The 21,911-nt window shown below is 46.3% G+C and overlaps 1 long non-coding RNA gene and 1 other non-coding gene across 2 annotated transcripts in view; both read left to right on the forward strand.

Annotated features, from left to right (window-relative positions):
- The window catches only part of LOC137210008 (uncharacterized), a 129,767-nt gene that overhangs the window by 99,274 nt on the left and 8,582 nt on the right, over nt 1-21,911 (forward strand). Inside the window, exons 5-9 of the long non-coding RNA XR_010936229.1 lie at nt 6,139-6,277; nt 7,635-7,760; nt 9,436-9,568; nt 12,642-14,190; nt 14,435-14,547. This is a non-coding gene — a long non-coding RNA (uncharacterized lncRNA). The remainder of the gene's footprint in view (nt 1-6,138; nt 6,278-7,634; nt 7,761-9,435; nt 9,569-12,641; nt 14,191-14,434; nt 14,548-21,911) is intronic.
- TRNAG-ACC (transfer RNA glycine (anticodon ACC)) lies at nt 189-261 on the forward strand. The gene has a single exon. It is a non-coding gene; the product is annotated as a tRNA-Gly (tRNA).

The raw sequence follows: 21,911 nt of genomic DNA on the forward strand, positions 1-21,911 counted from the left end.
AGTCTACCAGTCCCTAGGTGCCTCCAGGGGTGACACAATAGGGAGAGCCCAGAACTACCTATGAAGAATTCTTGCAAAAAAATGAAAATAAAAAATTGAACCTGACTCCAATCACGTCTCTAGATTTCATGTCATAAGGAAACAGAAGATGTTAGATGACAGCATAAAGATGCAATCATCCAGGGATTTCCCTGGTGGTCCAGTGGTTAAGACTCCTCACTACCATTGCAGGGGGCCTGGGTTCGATCCCTGGTCAGGGAACTAGATCCCACATGCCACAACTAAGAGCCTGCCGCAACTAAGACCCGGCACAGCCAAGTAAATAAATAAATAAATAAATATTTTTTTTAAAAAAAGATGCAATCATCCAAACTCAGAGCAAGGGAAACTCTATAGGACAAATGGCTCGGGTTTTGAACAAATAAATGGCATGAAAAAGGGAGTGGGGTTGGGAGGGGAATTGTTAGAGATTTATAGAGATTTAAAAAATGCAGAGTGTGGAACTTGTTTGGATTCTCTTCAAATAAACCAACTGTAAAAAGGCATTTTTAAAGACAGTTGGGGAAAATTGAACCAATTAGACAACAATTGAATCCAAATATGTTGTTATATCTTATCAGCAGGATATTAAATGATATTAAGGAGTTCTTGGTAATGATAGGTGTGATAACAGCATCAAATAATGTTTTTATTAAAGTACTTATTGCTTAGACATAAATCCTGAAGTATTTACAAGTGAAATGATATGTCGTCTAGAATTCACTTTCAAATATTCCAGCAAAAATGAACAAACAAATAAATAGAACTGTTTGATTGGGGAAGGCTCAATGAAAAGACAGTGGGACAATTGTTCAAGCTGAATGTTGAGTCAATGGGGTTCATACCCTTCTTTCTACATTTGTGTCTGTTTTTAAAATTCCAGAAAAAGTATCAAATGAATAAAATTTTAATTTTTAAAATCTTGAGAGCTTAACAAAGAGTTTTCCAAATTTCAATCAAAGGGAAAACAGGTACCTGGTGAGATTCTAAGAGGATTTTCTGGTGGCAGCCCTGGGGAGCCAGCGTCTCAACAGCACAAGACGTCAGCTACCCATGAACACGGACTGTGAAGCCTCCCTGCACGACCATTGTAAAACTGTCTATTTGACGTGCTGCACTGGCTTCCATAACATCTGACTATCTATGGAGCTAATTAAATGATCAGCCTCAGAGCTGTGAGATGGCCCAGTTTACGTGGGAAGAATCCTTCACGCAATGCGGCAGCCACTAAGCGAATTCCCCTCAAAGCCATAATTAGTCATCCCGAGTTGTTCCCAATCAAGTCCTATCTCAGATAAAGAATTCCCAATTGGCTCCTAACACCTCCCTGGTGGTGAAGTTATTTATTTGATCTCGGCACAAACAGATGGAGGTGGGGCAGACCAGGAGGAAACCCCGTGGGTCTGACCTGGAAAGGCCTAGTTTTTGAGTTAAGGTGTCCAGTTAGTGGGGCTTCTATTGGACTAACAGGGACTGACTGGGTCGATTCCTCTTTAAAGGCGCAGGCAAGGCCTGTTGACTGTGGCCCGGAAACACCAGTCTCTGTGACGAGGCAACTGTGCCCTTGATCTTCTCTGCCAGCATCCATCAAGGCCAGAGAAGGGCCCTGAGTACCACTCGGGGCCCGGGCCTCACCCCCTTGAAGAGAAGTGACGGAGACAAAAAGCATGTTGGGCAGAAAAGCTCCTGTGCTGGGAATAAAGACCTGGACTCAGGCGAAGTCCCCAGATTTGCTGGGGTCTCAGGGTCCTCATCTGTAAAATGGGGGCCAAAGTGATTTCAAAGACTCCTTTTCAACTAAGAAATGAGTTTAAGGGGCTGGAGTTCTTCTGGGAAATGGTGCAAAAACTCAAGGTGAAATGTATGTGGTTTCCGTCCTCAGCAGAGAGGCTGTATGGCTTAGTGGTCAAGAAAGGATCTGAAACCAGTTCACCCTGGCTCTAGTGCAGCTCCCACCCTCACCAGCCTGTGGCCTTGGGCATGTCACTTAACCTCTTGAGTGTCAGTTTCCCCTCTGTCAAATGAGGATAACAGCAATACCTTCCTCATAACGTTTTATGAGGATCAAGGTAATGAATGCATGTGAAATGGGCAGAACTTAAAGAATAAGCACCATGTAAGTGTTGCTATTATTTTTATCGAGAAAGGTAACACTTTACACATTTTCACAGCCTTAGGAATCTAGCACGATGCTGTTGATGTTTTCTGAATTAATCAGAGCCTCTCCAATAATTTTAGACTTTAGAAGATGGGCATTTTTATTAAAACCCTGGCCTTGACAATGATAACAATGACAACTATTAAAAGTGATAAATTTTAAAATACGATAGCAATGACAAACATACATGACAATGATTATGACACAGAGAAGCATTTATTGTACACCTTCTGATCTTGTTTTTTAAGTCAGAAGGTTGGAAGGACATAGGGTGGAATGGACCCCTAGGGTTTTAAGCCTCGGTCAGAAGTTCAAGGCCCTCTACAACATCACCACGGAGTGACGCTTCACGTTCTGCTTGAATTCCTCCAGGGACACGGGACTCACTACCCCCGACAGAGCTGCTGTTTGAACCTTGCCCCAGGAGAAAATGTTAAAAGAACTGAGGATCTTTAAGCTGGAGAAAAAGTTTAGTGGAAACATAGCTGCCTTATACATTTGATGAACCGTAATTATAATTATTATTAACATTGATAAGATTAACATTAAGCACTGTCACTAATATTTTTTTATTATGGTGATCATTTATTCAGCTCACACCATATACCAGACACTGTGCCAAATGCTTTACACGCCTTCTCATTCAATCCTTCAACAACCCCCTAAGACGGTATTATTATTCTGATTGTATAGTTGAAAAAATTGAGGTAGAGAACAGTTAGGTAAAACTCTGCTCAAGGATATAATTAGTGAGGGCAGAAACAGGATTCAAACCTAGATTGGTCTGACTTTGGAACATAGAAGAGTTTGTAGAAGTTACTGAGACCCCAAGACATAGGCTATCTGCGAAGCAGGGTTTAAATCAACATGATGAGAACTTTCACATGAGACTGAACTCATTTCAGGCAATGAAGTGTTGACAGGGCTTTTATAAGAGACACACACACACACACCCTGCTCAGTCTGGTGCCGGTTCCTGAAGGGCAGCAGGTAGATAGGAAGGGCCAGGACCTGGTGATGCTGGGAAGGAGACATCTGACTCGTCGAGTCAAGTGGGGTATCCACAGCAGTCTCACTGCTGGAGAGACCCCCCCAAATGGGGCAACTGGTGCTGCTGCACATGTGTGGGCCTCCCCACTGCTTCGTCACCCCTGTCGGTCCTGCCCCACTTCCCTCCACAATGCAGCCTATCCTGGCCCCATCTCTCTTAGCAGATGACCACTCTCGCTACTTCCTGGGGGAAGCAGAGGTCACTAGGCCGTCAGCCTCTGTGTGATGAACAGGCTGCAGCATCTTCACTCCCTCCCTCCTCATCTCCAGAACTGGGCACCTAGAACTGTTCCATCTCTCTCCACTCTCTTTTCTGAACCTTTATTCCCGGTCATGTCCTGGCTTCTTTCCACCAGTGCATCACCACACTCAACAACACAGGAAACGTAACCCACTTGATCCCACATCCAGCTCCCCGCAGGTGGCCTTGACCCCCTTTCAGAGCCAAACGTCTGAAAGAGCAGTTGACATGCTCTCCTGACTACTCCCTGCGTCTGGCCTCAGCCCACTCCACCTGGTTCCCAACCACACCAGCGCGGGAACGGCTCCTACCACGGACATTACCGCCGTTTCCAACATCCACAGGACACGGTTAGGCTCTGTCTTTTTTTTTTTTTTTTTAAAGATGTTGGGGGGGAGTTTATTAATTTATTTTATTTTTATTTTTTGCTGTGTTGAGTCTTCATTTCTGTGCGAGGGCTTTCTCTAGTTGTGGCAAGCGGGGGCCACTCTTCATCGCCGTGCGCGGGCCTCTCACTATCGCGGCCTCTCTTGTTGCGGAGCACAGGCTCCAGACGCGCAGGCTCAGTAGTTGTGGCTCACGGGCCTAGTTGCTCCGCGGCATGTGGGATCCTCCCAGACCAGGGCTCGAACCCGTGTCCCCTGCATTAGCAGGCAGATTCTCAACCACTGCGCCACCAGGGAAGCCCTAGGCTCTGTCTTAATGTGACTGGATCTGTTCTTCACTCCCTCTTCATGAAACTCCTATTCCTCTTGGTTACTATCAAACACTCTTTCTGGTTTTATTCCCCACCTTAATGGCTCTTTCCGGATCCTCTTTCTCTCAGGCCTCATATTTGTTTATCAGAAGCCATCTCAATCCAGGCCCACCCAGGACCATCTGCCCACACGTGGCTTCCCCACAATCGCCCTGCTGATCAGAACCGGGGGGCCGTTCTTCGTCTGGAGCATTTCTCACACTGTGGATCCCTTCTCCTTTTTCTTCTCCTGAGGCTCCACCCCTGCCTATTCACTGAGCCCATTTCAGCCTCCAGCACCGGCCCCTGTCCTGGGCTGTCCCCGGCAGGCCCTCCCCGCTCTTCCTTCCTTCTCCTCCTCACTGCTGCCTGTACTGGGACTCACTCTGTGGCCACCCCAGGAAGCCCAGGATGCCTTTCATGCTCCTCACGGTGTTTAATGCCCCTCCGATGTTCTCAGACACACAAAAACAAGCTGTAGATAATAGAGTGGTCACAGATCCCCAGTGCACACTGGGGTCTCCTATGGCTGCTTTCTGATAACCAGACACTTAGCTCAGGATGGAGATGAGAGAGATTCTTACACTGCACGGGGGACTTGAATTGCCTCTGTGGACAATAATTTTTTTTTTTTTTTGCGGTACACGGGCCTCTCGCTGCTGTGGCCTCTCCCGTTGCGGAGCACAGGCTCTGGACGTGCAGGCTCAGCGGCCATGGCTCACGGGCCTAGCCGCTCCGTGGCACGTGGGATCTTCCTGGACCGGGGCACGAACCTGCGTCCCTTGCATTGGCAGGTGGACTCTCAACCACTGTGCCACCAGGGAAGCCTGTGGACAATAATTTTGTTTAGCTACCCAATAACTTTATCTCAGCTTGGCCCACTCTTAAATTCTCAGTAGATCAAAAGAGCTTAATAAAGAATGTCAGAAAACAAGTATTTTCCAAATTAACAAGAAAATTAATAAATTATTCGAAAGAAAAAAACCAAAACACCAGGGGAAATATATTAGAGATTTCAATTGGACAACCCTCACCTAAGCTGTTCTTCCTGTAAAATGCGTGTAGATCATGTATCTTGTATACATTGCCTGGGTCTCCACAGACGAGATCATAAAAATGTGTTTAAAATCTATTTTTCCTACAATAAGAATGTACGAAATGCAGCTGCAATGTCGATGCTGGAGAAGTGGTAAACACCGTGAACCTGAGCTTCAGCACAGTAATCCTCACCACCGCCCCTCCCCCCATTTCTCGTGTACTCACTGCATGTGAGGCCCTGTGCTAAGTGCTTCAGACACATTAATTTCCTCCCCATTTCAGCACCAGGAGGCAAGTATTATCACCCCATTTGCAGGCCCTCCCTAGAGGGCTTACTTGGTGAGCCAGGATTTCAACTTGATTCTTCCAAACTCCAGTCTTTACGCTTAGCCTCTGCATTCTCCTGCCCCATGCTTTATTTCAAGTATCTCGCAAACCCATTCAATCCATTCATTCCCATCACCTTCAGCAAAAATCCCAGAATCCTTCCCAAATCAAACAAGGGCAGATAATGTAAATATGGAGTTCATTAACATTTTAAAAGAAATTGCAGTGCAGTCTAGATCAGAGTTTCTCAACCTTGATAACTACTCGTATTTGGCTGGGATAATTCTTTGTTGTGGGAACTGTCCTGTGCATTGTAGGATGCTTAGTAGCGTCTCTGGCCTCTACCTACTAGATGCTAGCAACGTTTCTCCTCTGTCCCCAGTTGTGGCAACAAAAATGTCGCCAAACATTGCCAAATTTCCGCTGGGTGGGCAGGTGGGTGGAGGAAACTGCCCTCAGTTGAGGACCACCCCTCTAGATGTCCAGACCATCAGCACGCACTAAACATCTCGTACCTGCCCCACTAACTTTGCATTCTCTGCTTTGCAGACTCCTGCCTGGAAGCAACAGATCTGAAATTCCACAGTAGGACAGACAGCAAGATCATGGCCATAAAGAATTCAGGAATAGGGGATCCTTGGCAGGTTGGTTGGCAGCTGGCATCAGATTTAGGAATTTTTTCATATAGGTCAGTATTTTCTTGCAAAAATGTCTACTTTACCTCCCTTCACGCCAAGTCTGTTTATCTTATACAAAGTACTGTCTTGTTATGTTGCTATTAAAGATCATGCTTGTGAAGACTCTGAGCACTTAAAAATGCTCGTGACAATGAAAAAAGCAGATTAAAAGGTTGTATGAACATTGTGATGGCAACTAAAGTGACAAGAGAATGATGGAACTAAGGTACTGGGATTATGGGCAGTATTTTCCTCCTCTTTCTAAGTTTCCTGTAATGTAACTTCCATAATACCTTTCAAAATTAGAAAGTAAAATTTCAGGTGGTGTCCCCAGACATGGGTTTCCTCCCACCAACTACAGGTAGAGTCACCAGAACAGTTAACCCCACACCACACAACTACTACCTGGACTCCCTGAATTACCACCTAGATCCACAGTTTGATCTTAGATGACATCACCTGGATGACCTGTTCTATATCTGAATTACTGAGTTCATATAATGAAATTTATTATAACTCAAAAATAACTAAGTTATTTTTGATAAAAAATTAAGATTTATTCTTCCATTGCCTGATCCCATTTTTGAATCTTGCTGAAACCTACAGTACCTTGGATCCCTCTGGGGGAGGTGTGGGTCCCTGCTCCACCCCCCACCCCTTGAACCCCATTCTTCTGAGGCAGCCCTGATGCATGGGGTGGGCCCTCAGCAGCCATGTTTGTATTTTAGGTCCTGCCCCTAGACCCAGCTGGGGGCATGGGAACCTGGCCTGAGCTGGGCAAGTCAGGTTCTCTTTCTTAGAAATTCAGAATTTTGAATGAAGAGACCCAGGTCCTAGGGGTTGCTGTATCTGAGTTATGTAGGGGGCAGTTCTCTAGAAAGTCCATAATAAACTCCTGCTACTTGGATCCCCAATTTCTGTTCCTTCTGAGATTTGGTTGGTCAACTTTCCCTGGGATCCTCCCCCTCCAAAAATAATAATATTATTTTATCTATCTATTTATCTATTTATTTATAAGCTGGCTCTAATTGATTTTTCTTTCTTTTTTTTTTTTTTTTTTGTGGTACACGGGCCTCTCACTGTCGTGGCCTCTCCCGTTGTGGAGCACAGGCTCCGGATGCGTGCAGGCTTAGGAGCCATGGCTCACGGGCCCAGCCGCTCCGCGGCATGTGGGATCTTCCCGGACCAGGGCACAAACCCATGTCCCCTGCATCGGCAGGTGGACTCTCAACCACTGCGCCACCAGGGAAGCCCCGATTTTTCTTTCTTATAACTAAAAGAATCTTAACTCCTAGAGATTATATTTGAGATCTCTTTATTATTCATATAAATATTAAGCCATAAGTATTATTCTGATTCTCTTCCCAGTGATAATGTCCTGAAAATCTCACGTACCGTCTGCCGTGGTTGCATCTTAAAAGCGGGAATGTTGGCTTCAGTCAGACTTATTTCAAGTCTCACCTCTGCCTCTTTGAGCCTGAGTTTCCTTATGGGGTAAGTGGACACTTAACACTCAGCTGCAGGGCTACTTTGGGGTTTAAATGAGGGCATGCACAGGGCATGGCACACAGGATGTTTCTGTACACACCACACGCCCTGCTCCTTATGTTCTGTCTCAAGCCAGAAGATATTGGTTCTTCTTTATTAACTCATGGTCCAAAAAACTAAATCCTATTTTGTAAAACAGTCTATATCTCTATACGCGCACTTCTCACATCGCTTTTCTCTCCCCAAATGCCAACACTTGATTTGAAGCATGTCCTCAAGGCTTTCTGTTTCCTAACCAGGATTTCCTGAGCCTTAGACGTGCTTGTCAGGTTTCTTCTGACATAGAATTAGTGTCCTCACACAAGTCCCTAACAATACGTAGTGGTTAATGGGCTTGAAACATCTTTGGAAATGCTTTACCATTATCCCGTACATTTGGCCCAGGAATAATAATAATTTACTGAGGGCTTACTCTGTGCTTTGCTTGCATTATCTCATTTAATCTTCATGCAACTCTGTGAGGTAGGTAATACCATCACCCCCATTTTACAGAAGAGGAAACTAAGGCTGAGAGTAAAGTAACCTGCCAGTGTCACATAACTAGTAACTGGTAGAGCTGAGTTCAGAGCCCTGCTTAACTGTTAACTATGCTAAATTACTCTGCTAATTTACTGCCTTTACATCACCTATGGTAAACTTCCTGGCCTGTTCTCAGTGTGTGATGAGCCAAGCATCAGGATGCACCTCTTCATCCTGGGTCCATAGCAAAGATCTCTGTATCTATGGGCCCGAGGGTCCTAACTTACAGCTCCTGGGGGCACAATATGCTGCTCTTTCCCCCAGAAAGACCCCATTTGTGCTGCCAACCTAAGAGTTACTGCTCCTTCTTTTCCTCGTCTCATTCACCTACATGCCATCTACACCTTCAGCTTCTTTGACTTCTGTTTATTGAGCACTTACTTTATACCACAAAAATGTCCAGAACCTAATTCACAATAAGTATTAGCTCTTGATTCCATCATTAAGATTCACACACACACTAAGCAGAAACTAACACACTATTGTAAAGCAATTATACTCCAATAAAGATGTTAAAAAAAAAAAAAAAGATTCACACACACACACACAAAACCCCTCATGATGGCTCCCAGGGCCCTGTGTGAGCCAACCCCAGGCCATATCCCTGGACCACCTCCAACCCCTTTCCTCTCCCTCACGGGCTCTAGCCCTACTGGTTGCTCTGTTCTTCCAAGAATACTCTCAAGCACGTTCCTCCTTCAGAGACTTTGCACTTATCATTCCTAGCTTGCTTACCCACTTCCTTCGGTCGAATATTCCTTAAAAATTGTGCTGTGCCCTTTTCACAAATGATCTCATTTTATCCTCAGCAACCCTAGGAGGTAGGTACCACATTAGGTTGAAACTGACAATATTTGACTGCTTGACTCACACGAAAGCAATTTCATATTGTTCAACCTGGTATAATCCTTACTTTACAGATGTAGGAATTGGAGCTTAAATAATTTGGCAAAGGTCACACAGTTATAAAGTGGCAGAGCCAGGATTCAGTCTCAGACCGTTCTTATCCTGAAGTCCATGCTCTTAATGTCTAAAATGTACCATGTGCCTCCGAGACCTTCCCTGTTTCCTTCTTGGATTTTTGTCCTTCCATTTCATCCAGGAACACCTCTATTAAGCTGAGATACAGAGAGACTGAAACACTGATACTTCCACTTTAAGAGCCCAGAGCCTTTCAGTCAACATGAGTGCTGCCTACCTGGATATCCTGAGTCTCTGCTACCATCCAGCCCCAGGTGAGCCCAGGGTGCCAAAAAATGTGCTCTACTAGATTTGCACTTTCTGAAAAGTGAAGAGGAATTATGAGTGTTAGGTATTGGGCACCTGACCTAAAAACAGAGAAGTGACTCAGAAACTGTGGAAGGGAAAAGGAAGCCTGAGAGTTCAAAAACACTTAGAAGGCAAATAACTCTGTAATTCTCTCACCTGTTCAGCAGAAGCCTCCTTAAGAAGTAGGCATAGGGCTTCCCTGGCGGCGCAGTGGTTGAGAGTCCACCTGCCGATGCAGGGGACACGGGTTCGTGCCCTGGTCCAGGGGGATCCCACATGCCGCAGAGCGGCTAGGCCCAGAAGCCATGGCCGCTGGGCCAGCATGTCCGGAGCCTGTGCTCCGCAACGAGAGAGGCCACGACAGTGAGAGGCCCACATAACGCAAAAAAAAAAAAAAAAAAAGAAGTAGGCATAGGGCCAGGGGTTTGGGCCTGTCTCTGAGAGTCACTATCAACACACAAACTTAGGGCCTTTAGGGAACGCCAACCACATCACATCTTCCCCCCAACCTCCCTGCAGTCTGCAGGCCAGATCTGGCCTAGGCTTGATTTTGTGGATGTCGTTTTGAATATCATTCCTAGATAATAATGTGTGTTATAGATTTTACCAGTTATGGAACACCTCCTCAGAAAAAAGTGGCTCCCATGCTCCATTTATCTCTCTGGGTTTCCAGTTTTACTTGGATTTGGGCTTTTCTGACAATTTAGTATCCTGCCGGGTCTTTAAGATTTTTAGAGTATGTCTTGTACACGGAGGGTAATTCCAGAGCCTCTCCCACCATATTATGAAAATGGAAGTCCATTCAATGTTCTCAAGCAGAGGAGTCGCTCACTATCAGACCTTTTGATTTGTTTTTTAAAGGATGGCCCTGACAGTTGTCTGTAGAATGGTCTAATTAAGGGGCGGAATCTAGAGACAGGAGACCATTTGAGAGGCCATTGCAGTGGTCCTGGTGAGAAGCAGTGTCCACTTGGTCTGGCCTGGGGAGGTGGCAGTGGAGGGACACAGAAAAGAACCAATTCAATAGGTATTGTTGAGGCATCTGTGCAAATAGTGCTGGCAACCTGCCTCTGTGGGTGAGCTGAGCAGGTGCTCTGAGAGGACCGTCCTACCATCTTGACCATACAGCTAACGGACCAAATGACCTCTGAACCCTTCCCAACTGGATGATTCTCACACCTGATATGGAACAACAGTGACACCTATGCAGTGTTTAATAGTTATGACCCGCTTCCACATACAGGGTCGTATTTGATCCTCATAGCAACCCCAGGAGGTACATATTATTTTTCCTATTTTAAAAATTAGAAAATTCAGGCTTGGAGAGTTTAAATGATTAATTCAAATACTAATCAGACCCAATAGATCTGGGGTTCAAATGCAGGTCTTCTAACTCCAGATCCCATCCAATCTTCTCTATTGAGCAAAAGTGCCAAGGAGACCATAATATTGAGAGGAACAAAATCAATGCTGTTATTTTAAAATAAATAAACATTCCATGTTATTAAATTGATACAAATAGAATTATAGCAACAGCTGTATCTTAGTTCATACTCTGTGCCAAGAACTGATCAAAGCACCAACTATATGATCATGTTTGGTTCTCACAAGAACCCAGAGAGGTAGGTACTATTATTATCTCCATATTATACATGGAGAAACTGTAGGACAGAGGGAAGATCCCACATGCCGTGGAGCGGCTAGGCCCGTGGGCCATGGCTGCTGAGCCTGTGCGTCCGGAGCCTGGGCTCCGCATCGGGAGAGGCCACAACAGTGAGAGGCCAGTGTATTGCAAAAAAAAGAAAAAAGAAAAAAGAAAAAGAAGTGCTATATCCATGGTCTGAATTCTTCTCTTTGTTTAACACTAATTTTTATTGGAGTATAGTTGATTTACAATGTTGTGTTAGTTTCTACTGTACAGCAAAGTGAATCAGTTACACATATACATATATTCACTCCTTTTTAGATTCTTTTCCCATATAGGTCATTACAGAGTATTGAGTAGAGTTCCCTGTGCTATACAGTAGGTCCTTTTTAGTTGTCTATTTTATATATAGTAGTGTGTATATGTCAATACCAATCTCCCAATTTATCCCTCCCCTGCCCCGGAATTCTTCTTTTACTTAAAACAATCCTCCACACCTAGAGGTTGCTTTATTTATTTATTTGTTTTTATTTATTTTATTTATTTATTTTTGGCTGTGTTGGGTCTTCGTTGCTGCGCACAGGCTTTCTCTAGTTGCAGTGAGCGGGGGCTACTCTTCATGGCGGCAGGCGGGTTTTTCACTGCGGTGGCTTCTCTTGTTGCAGAGCACAGGCTCTAGGCGCACGGGCTTCAGTAGTTGTGGCACGTGGGCTCAGTAGTTGTGGCTCACAGGCTCTAGAGCGTAGGCTCAGTAGTTGTGGTGCACGGGCTTAGTTGCTCCGTGGCATGTGAGATCTTCCCGGACCAGGGCTTGAACCCATGTCCCTTGCTTTGGCAGGCGGATTCTTAGCCACTGTGCTACCAGGGAAGTCCCTAGAGGTTGCTTTATTTGGGCCTGAATCAGTATTTAATCCACGGCTCTGACAACAAGGTCTAGTTAGGACAGAATTCAAGCATCGACTGAGATCCACATGGACAAATGAACTCAGGGTCACTGTTGCATCTAGAAGGGTAGGAGCCACTTCTCTCTGTAGGAGCCCCATGGAAAGGAAAGGACAAGCACAGAATCCCAGGCTGTCTTGCTACTGGTGTCTGGTCATGGTAGGGGTCACCAGTGGCCCTGAGTAAGTCCACCTGCCAGATAGTTGGATAGCCTACAGGGCTGTCCTGGGTTTATCTTCTTGGCTGCAAGCCTCCGAGCTCCTGCCCAGACTCGCATCAGGAGCTGTGGGGTGTTGTCTGAGTTGCCAGATTCCATCCACAAGCAGAGACTGCTCACCACTGGTAACATCCAACCATTCAGCAATGAGCTTCCGGGCAATTCTTTCAAGAGACTAGATGGATACCTGCAGCCAGACTTTATCAGACTTACCAAAGTTTGACCTTATAAACAGTTCAGTTTTCCAGAGTTCTCTGGCTTGCGTGTGGTTGACAGCTGCACCCTGCCAAGTTCTGAGTCCAACTTTGAAATGTTTATCCTCCGCTACCTGCTCCAGAACACGAGGTGAGTAAGTGGCCTAGGCTCGTGGGCCAGGTGCGTGTGGGGCTGCCTGACACACAGGGTCACATGATAGCACAGATGGCCACCAGCCATGCTTCTGGGCTTTTAGCTCCGGGCAGTTTCCTTTATGGCTCTTCTGACAGGCTGTGACTTCGGTTGGTACTGGGGGACTGTGTCTTCTTGTACCTGTTGCCACCAGGAAAGCACTACATATTTCGTGCCTCTAAAACACTCTACTTCAGTTCCCTGGGACTAAAGTGCAAGGACAATGATAAAACAAACTTGAAGTACAAATAGTTTTCCTGAACTCTAGTCAACAAAAAAATTACCAGTGCCTTCTAATTGTAAGGCATTCTTCCAGGAAGTGTGACGTGGCAGGGGGCGGGGGGTGATACAAAGAAGTAAAAGTGGGTACAAATACGAAGTAAAAAATACGGTCCTGAGCTTCCCTGGTGGCGCAGTGGTTGAGAGTCCGCCTGCCGATGCAGGGGACACGGGTTCGTGCCCAGGTCCGGGAAGATCCCACATACTGCGGAGCGGCTGGGCCCGTGAGCCATGGCTGTTGGGAGAGGCCCGCGTACCGCCAAAAAAAAAAAAAAAAAAAAAAAAAATATGGTCCCTTTCTCATGCAGCAGAGGAGGCAGGCTGTGAAACACGTGCTTCCTGCGTCTCTCCTTCCCTGTGAAGTCTGCTCATCGCCCCCAACTCTGTCAAAAGTATTTACGGTAAACCACACTTGTGAGTGAGCCGTATAACATTGCTGTTTTTCTAGTCAAAAAGGTAGAATGTCAGCAACTTCATTTGGTTCAACCTAATAATCAGTTCTCCCAAAGCACTTTACGTGTTCCTCTATTATGACCCTGTTTTCGATCTGTCTTGGGAATGATTAGGTATTTACATGACCTTGTCCTCCACTTGGCTACAAAACTCCTTGAGAGCATCTCCAGCTAGTACTGCACCTTACACAGAGTAGGGGAACAAATGAATAGGAAAGTAAATGTGTGTGTGTGTGTGTGTGTGTGTGTGTGTGTGTGTGTGTGTGTGTGTTTCTAAGCAGTGTGCTGGTGTTGGGGATAAAAGGCTGAATCAGCAAGGGCCCTGCCCAGGATGAGCTCAGGTCTCAGTGAGACAGAAGGAAAATTTCACTCCATCAAGCAGGGTTTCTCAACAGCGGCATTATGGACATTTGGGATCAGGGAACCCTTTGTCGTGAGGGTGACTGTTCTGTGTGTTGTAGGATGCACGGCAGCATCCTTAGCCTCTACCCACGATATGCCAGTGGTATACCCTCCACCCCGCCCCCATCCAGCCTTGACAATAACATATCTCTAAACAGGGCCAAATGTCCCCTGAGGAACAAAATCAGCCCTATGGAGAAGCACTGCCACAGATGAGCTAAGGTGGCAGGATGCCAGTGTAGCAGCTCAGAGGAAGTACCTGGGGTAAGTCTTGAATGACAAGTATGAACCAGCAAGGTGAAGCAAGGCAGAGGCCACTGTACAAGCCAAGACACGACAGCTTACCCGTACTTTACCTTGACTAGGCTCAAGTATGACCCGCATGTAAGTGAAAGGCAGTGACTTCAAACAAAAAAAAGCAGCCTACGTACTCTCTCATTAAAAAGTAGATCCCATCAAGTCTTGGTTTCTGATATAACTTTCTTTCTATAAATTCCTCTGCTTTCAGGAATGCTTGGCCCAAACATAGGACCTTGATGAATTAAGTGAGGTCACTCAGAAGTTTCACTGCTTGTGTGGAAGCAACGTCAGGAGTTACAATACTGTCTTCTTCTGGCAAAGGTACTTTACCGCATGTTTTCCTCTCTACTTTTTTCTTTTTTGCATTATATTTTTTAAGTGCTTTAATGAGATGTTGAACACATACAGAAGAATATTTAACATGCAAGCACACAGAGTACCAATGCAGCATGTAACCTCCATGCAGCCATAGACATAGACTATCACAACCATCTCTGAAGCTCACTGTGTGCTTCTGATATCATTCCCCTCTCTACCCCACAGAGGGGAAAGATTTTTGTGTTTACAGTTATTTATTCAACAGACATTTTACTGAATACCTCACTAGGCTATGGGCCAGGCTCTGTGCTATAGAGCAGTGAACAGAACAAAACCTTCTCCTCCCTTACTTAAAGCACTTTCACATCAACCATTCAATTTAATTTGATGTTCTCAATATCCCAATGAGATACCTATAAGCAATGAATAATTACTCTTTCCGCCACGTCCTTCACACATGAGGAAATAGAGGCTCAGACTGTTGACTTGTCCCAGGTCACATGGTTACTAAGTGGCAGAACTGGAGCAGGAAGCCAAATGGTTGTCTCCTTCCCATCCTCCTTCCATTACTCCACAGAGCCTGCCCCTCCCCTCCCCTCCCCTCCCCTGCACGCCTGACAGCAGATTCACTCCTACCAAATGCCAAGCTCTGCAACTAAAGCAAGGCAACTGCAGAGCCAGGAGATGCGCAGGATTCAGAGACCCCTAATGGCCCTGCTGGATTCAAGATGAACCAGACTGTGTGTTGGGGCAGGGAGAGAAGTCTCTGCAGTGAGACAGATCCCAGTGGGGGCAGACTTGTCCCCAGGCATTTGGGTCCATATCAAACCCCCATTTTGTTTTTTAATTTTTCTTAAATTTTAATTGGAATATAGTTGGTTTACGATGTTGTGAATTTCAGGTATACAGCAAAGTGGTTCTTTTCCATTATAGGTTATTACAAAATATCGAGTATAGTGTCCTGTACTATACAGTAGGTCCTTGTTTATCTTTCTTATATATAGTAGTGTGTATATATTTTTTATAAGATTTATTTTACTATTTATTTAATTTATTTATTTTTGGCTGCATCGGGTCTTAGTTGCGGCACGCGGGATCTTTGTTGAGGCACGCAGGATCTTTCGTTGCGGCGCGCGGGCTTCTCTCTTCAGCTGTGGTGCGCGGGCTTAGTTGCCCCATGGCATGTGGGATCTTAGTTCCCTGATCAGGGATCGAACCCGCGTCCCCTGCATTGTAAGGCAGACTCTTTACCACGGGACCACCAGGGAAGTCCCGTAGTGTGTATATTTTAATCCCATACTACTAATTTTTCCCTCCCCACCCTTTCCCCTTTCGTAACCAACCATAAGTTTGTTTTCTATGTCTGTGAGTCTATTTCTGTTCTGCAAATATGTTCATTTGTATCACTTTTAACGATTCCACACATAAGTGACATCATATGATATTTGCCTTTCTCTGAATTACTTCACTTAGTATGATAATCTCTAGGTCCATCCATGTTGCTGCAAATGGCATTATTTCATTCTTTTTTATGGCTGAGTAACATTCCATTGTGTATATATATACCACATCTTCTGTATCCATTCCTTTGTTGATGGACATTTAGGTTGCTTCCAAGTCTTAGCTATTGTAAATAGTGCTGCTATGAACATTGTGATGCATGTATCTTTTCAAATTAGAGTTTTCTCCAGATATATGCCCAGGAGTGGGATCGCTGGATCATACAGTAACTTTATTTTTAGTTTCTAACCTCCATTTTAAAGTTGCACCATATCAGACAAACAAAGCCATCTTTTTGCCTTTTACATTTGATTGAACAAAAAAGGTTATTTGTGGTTGGTTTAATGGTTACTTATGTTGGATAAAGTTGGGGCCATTTATTTAGGACTCAATTTCTACTTTACTTGTTGGTATTCTTTGGCAAAGGCCTTCCTGCAAACAAAAATATGGATGCCTCTGATGGCCCAGATGGCAGTAAGACAGCTCTCAGAGGCTGCTCAAGGCAAGACATGGCTTCCATCTAGTGTAGCAACTCTGAGCAGTTGGTAGTAACTATCCAGGGTGTTGTCTTGAGAAGACTTGAGGGCCAAAATAGAGTAGTGATCATGGGCACTGGAGAATGGATTGGGGGCCCTCATGTCACATATTTACTAACCTGGATATAGCTTGTGATCAGCCAAGATTGACCAAGCACCAGTGAAGACCTCAGACCAGAAGGGTCCATGGTGCCCAGTATCTGGCCTCTTGGTGTGTGAATCACATACTCTATAAGGGAGGCAAAGATCTGGTCCCTGGTTCCTGACCCTTTCAATCAAGGACATAGCCTGATAGGAAAGACTCAGCTCCAGAACCAGATGTGACCTCTAGTGATCTAAAAAGAACTATATATTTGGTCTCTGCCCCCAGTTCCTGACACAGAGCTCCTAAATCCCTAGGAATTTCTTGGGTGACAGGAGCATCGTTTGTTCTAATGAGGTGACTCTTGGTGGGCTTCTGGATGGCTCAGGATGGGGGCTGGTCACTAGAAAGACCAAGTCACGATTAGAAGCTTGGAGTTTTCAGTCCCATCCCCACCATTCCTCTGGGGAGGGGAGAGGGACTGGAGATGAGTTAATAATGGATCATGCCTACATGATGTAGTCTCCATAAAAGATCTTCCGGGTTGGTGAACACATCCATGTGCTGGGAGGGTGTTGCACTCCAACTCCATGGGGGCAAAAGCTCCTGCACTTGGGACCGTCCAGACCTCAACCTATGTACCACTTCATCTGGCTGTTCACCTGTATCCTTTATTATATCCTTTACAGTAAAACAATAAATATAAGGAAGTCCTATGAGCCATTCTAACGAATATTTGAAGCTGAGGAGAGGGTCGTGGGAACCCCTGATTCATAGCTGGTTGGTCAGCAGTACAGGTGACAACTTGGGACTTGGGGCTGGCATCTGAAGTGGGGGACAGTCTTATGGGACTGAGCCCTTCACCTGTGGGGTCTGTGCTAGCTCCAGGCAGTTAGTGTTAGAATTGAGTTAAACTATAAGGTACCCAGTTGGTGTGCACTGATGATTGGAGAGTTGTCGGGTATAGAAAAACCTACCTGTCTGATATCAGAAGTCTGAGGAGTTGAGGAAAACAGGGGTTTTCCTGTAGTTCTGCTTGATCCATTCACTCATTCCACAAACATTTATTGCATGCTTTTCTGTGCCAGGTACTATACTGGTCACTGGGGATCCAAAGGCAACCACATCAGAGCCCCTGTCCTCAGGGAGCTCACTGTCTAGTGGGTGAGACAGATATCAAACAAATAGTAACACTACAGTGTAGTGCGGGCTGCGGTAATCTTGCTAGAGCTTGTTGACATGAAGGATCAGGGAAGGATGGCTGCCCATGGCACTGGGGACAGAAAAATTGTACAAGGACCAAGGAAGTTCTATTCTCCCCTGAAACATTTTGGTGAGACTGTTTTGTGACCTGTCTATGCTTGATGATACTAGGAAAGCAATTAGAGGCTGGACTCAGGGCCCCTTGGCATTAATGGACAGAATAGGTACCCAGGGCAGCTATATATATCTGGTTATGCAGGTTGTGGCCTGCACAAGGGCACCCAGATTAAAAGGGAAAGCGGGAGGAAGGAAGGGGTGATTTTTACTAATGCTTCCCAAAGGAGGCACCTTTTTCTAATTTGCCCAAGGTGCTGTTATTTGCCAGCAGAGAATCTGGGGAATCATCTTTTTCAATTACCCTGTGATCATGGATGGTAGGACTAACTGAGTTACCTTGTAACTGATGTCAACACATCTTAATAGCCCACGAACATTTCTTGGATCTAAATGGAAGGCCAATTCCCAAGTCTTGCTTTATTTTGGACACGGGAAGTGTTTCTTGACTGGTCAGTCAGGGTTCACCTAGGGGAAGCAGAAGCCCCTGTGAGTTCTGAGGTAAGGGATTTGTTATAGGAGGGAGACCTGACTTCCCTGTGGGAGGAGCTGGGGAGGTGAAGACCTGGAAGGGACTGGAGGGTCAGAGAAGGAGCCACCAAACATCCAGTCGGATAAGTTAAGTAGGTCCCACCACTGCGGAGGGACTGCAAAAAAGCCTTCAGGGAGGTTTTGCAGGGGGACTCTGCCCTGTGTGGGTCCCTCCTCCAGGGCTCTGCCACCAAGCATCTGAGGGAGGGTCTGGGGCTGCTGTTAGGAGGAGCTGGATGTGGAGTGGAGGAGAGTGAGGACAAGTGGGACCTGGTGCCTCTGTGTCTGCCTGTCACCGAACTTAACCCTGACCACCTTCTGAGAGTAATGGCTGCCACCCCACATTCATCTTCCAGATCTTTTACGAGTTCCTCCTTTGTCCATCTCTAACTCAGCGTTACGGGGAAGGGGAGCTGGGAGAGGTAGTTTCATTTTAGCCAAGTTCAGGGTACAAACCACCACGCTCGAAGGAAAGCGGGGGAGGGGTGTGCAGAATAAAGACACAAACACTGCAGAGTCCTTAGTTCAAAGCACCTGAGGTTCTGAGCTGTGTGTGTAGCAGAATTGCTTGGGGAGATGTTGAAAGACAAATTCCCAAGCTCCAACTCTCAAGATTCCGAGGTCGCATCTGGGCACCTGTTTTAACAAGCTCTATAGGTGATACTGATGCACATAAACCTTGAAAACCACTGTCACCAACCTTACAAGCAAATAAATAGGTTATTAATCAATTCAACCCTCATGGCCTGCTGTTGAAAGCCCTCAATAACCTGCCATTTAGGGACCCTGGGACCGTGTCCAGATGTTGACACTACCCCAAATTCCCTCCTCAGCTGGACTTTGATTGGTCCTCCATCTGCATGCCTGCACCCTTTCAAAAGCAGATGAGACCTACTCTCCTGAGCTCTTCTCTGAGGGAGCTCGGTGTGGTGGATCGGCAGAGGAATCTCACCTGATACTGCCAAGGTGTCGATGGATTGGGAAAGCTGACGTATGCTCCACCCTGCAAACTGGGTTTACTGGTAACTCACACAATGGATTTATTTCATTCAGATGATTACCATTAAACAGTATGCACCTGACAGTCCAAAGTGTGTGGGCATCTGTGCAGGGCACTATGTGAAGCAAGTGAAAATGGTGGGTACCTGCCTTAGAGGTCAGGGAGGACCAGATTCACAGACCCTCCCACGTTCCTTATTTGCCCTGGGGCTCTCAGACTCTCCCCTCAGCCACCTACGTACACACCACTTCCACTGGCTCCATGGAAACTTTTGACCCAAAGCTACGGGAAATGCCAGCCTCTAGCTGCCTGGGGAGGTAAGGCAGGCAACCCGATAAATCTCCAGGGGTGATGGGGCAGGGCCTGGAGTGGCCCAGCTAAGGTGCAAGGCTGAGCTGAGAGATCTCCCTGCAGAGCCCCATAGGGTCAGAGTCAAGGCCAGCATGTAGCTCTCCAGACCATCCCTTTCCCACACCTGTGTCTTCTGACTTTGTGACCAGAATCACAAAGAAACTGAAGCACATTCAAGATGCCCCTTTCCCCTGTCTTCTCCTAGTATTAGTCAGCAGTACTGACTGAACAAATTGGCGGGCTGGGGACCCTCACACGTTAAACCTGCCTTGACAACCCAGGGACCTTGATGGGGAATCCTGAGTTTCACCCTCAAAGGACCTGACTCAAAAAGTGAGACCAGGACGCTGCATTTTAAACGGTGCCACGAGGAAGTCCCATGCAGATGGTCAAGGACAAGATTCTGGAAAACATTGTCTAGGCAGGATGCTTGTGGAGGTGGGGTGGGAAGAGGAAGGGGCAGACCAGAATAAGACTTCACAGTCTAGGTGGGAAGGCAGATGGCACACAAATGAAAGAGACTTAAGGACAGGCAACATGCAGAGCCCCACAAAGACGCTGGGAGAAGGGAGAATTTACTTAGGTGCATTGATCTCTGTCTGTTTTGTTCATGGCTGTGTCCCCAGCAGGGCTGGGACTAGGGTGAGACAAGCGAGGCACCTAGGGCACAAAATTTAAGGAGGCGCTCACTCTCAGGTGACAGCCCTGCTCTTGCTGCTGCTAGAGGGAGCTGCTGCTTAAATTCTGCATCCTAGATATCTCGCCCTCCTCATAGCCCTGAAACCTACAATTATGCCTAGCGCATAGTAGGCACTCTGTAAATATTGGTTGGGTGAATGAATGAATCTCTTTAACAAACATTTACTGGGTGCAAACCATAACACTAGGTGTGGGCAATGGGGGAAGGGGTGGGTCCAGGAGAAAATGACAGCCTAGAAATGAATTGGACACAGATTGAGCTCTGAAAGAATTTTTAAAACTTGATCTAGTAAGGTGAGCAGGCTGGGAAATAAAAAATGCAAGGGAGTGAAGGCTGCTGGAAAGGGAAGGGTCAGGGGCAGGGGTGAGGGGGTCTAATCCATCTCTGCTGGATGACGTGCTCTGTGAGAGCTGAGACCCTGCCTCTTCTGACATAGCCCCGTTCCCGGCACAGGGTGGGCACTTAATATACATTCGTCAAATGACTGAATGGCAAGCAACAGCCTGAAAGGTCCAGAGACATGCCCCACTGTGCTGTGCACCTCTGTAGTTGAGTCTAAGTCCAAAAGAAGCAAGCGCCTGGAATTCGCTGAGGTTAATAACAAAGGCTCCCTGACGACCCAGCCCAGCAGATCCCACACTTGGCTGATTATCAAAACCATCTGAGGCGTGTTTGGAAAATACTGACTCCCAGGCCCTACCCTAGAGGCGCCAAATCAGGGTCTTTATGGCGGGGCTCAGGAATCTGTATCTGAAACTCCCCAGTGCAGTTCATGAGCACCCAGCCTGGGGACCATCGCTCTAATCAGGAGACCAGACCCCAGCTTCTCGAGTGCACTTGGTGGGCTCAGCCTCCAGGAGTGGCCACAGCCCTCCCGCATACCCCCAAGTCTGTACTGTGGTAACATACACATGACATAAAATTTACCATCTTGACCATGTCAGTGGTATTAGTACATTCATAACATTGTACAACCATCATCACCATCCGACTCCAGAACTCTTTTCAGCTTGCAGAACTGAAATTCCCACTCTGCTTCCACAGCTGGCGTACCTGGGAAGTTTAGATGTGTCCCACAGGGGGATGGGACATGTGACTGTGGGAAGGTCTGAAGGTGTGGGCCCACGGGGGCAACCTCAGCAGGCCTTGATTCCCTTCACTAGAAGAGGGCGCCGTGCTTCATGTTGCTCTTTCAGGCCGATTCCTTCCCCCAGATAATGATGAGGAATCAGCTGGGCAAAGAAAACCCTGGAACTCCCAAACTCAGAAGCATCCTTCAACTTAAAAAACAAGGGAATTGATGGGAATTCCCTGGTGGTCCAGTGGTTAGGACTCCGCAGTTTTACTGCC

The sequence above is a fragment of the Pseudorca crassidens genome, chromosome 17 (genome assembly GCF_039906515.1).
Source record: "Pseudorca crassidens isolate mPseCra1 chromosome 17, mPseCra1.hap1, whole genome shotgun sequence".
NCBI lineage: Eukaryota > Metazoa > Chordata > Mammalia > Artiodactyla > Delphinidae > Pseudorca > Pseudorca crassidens.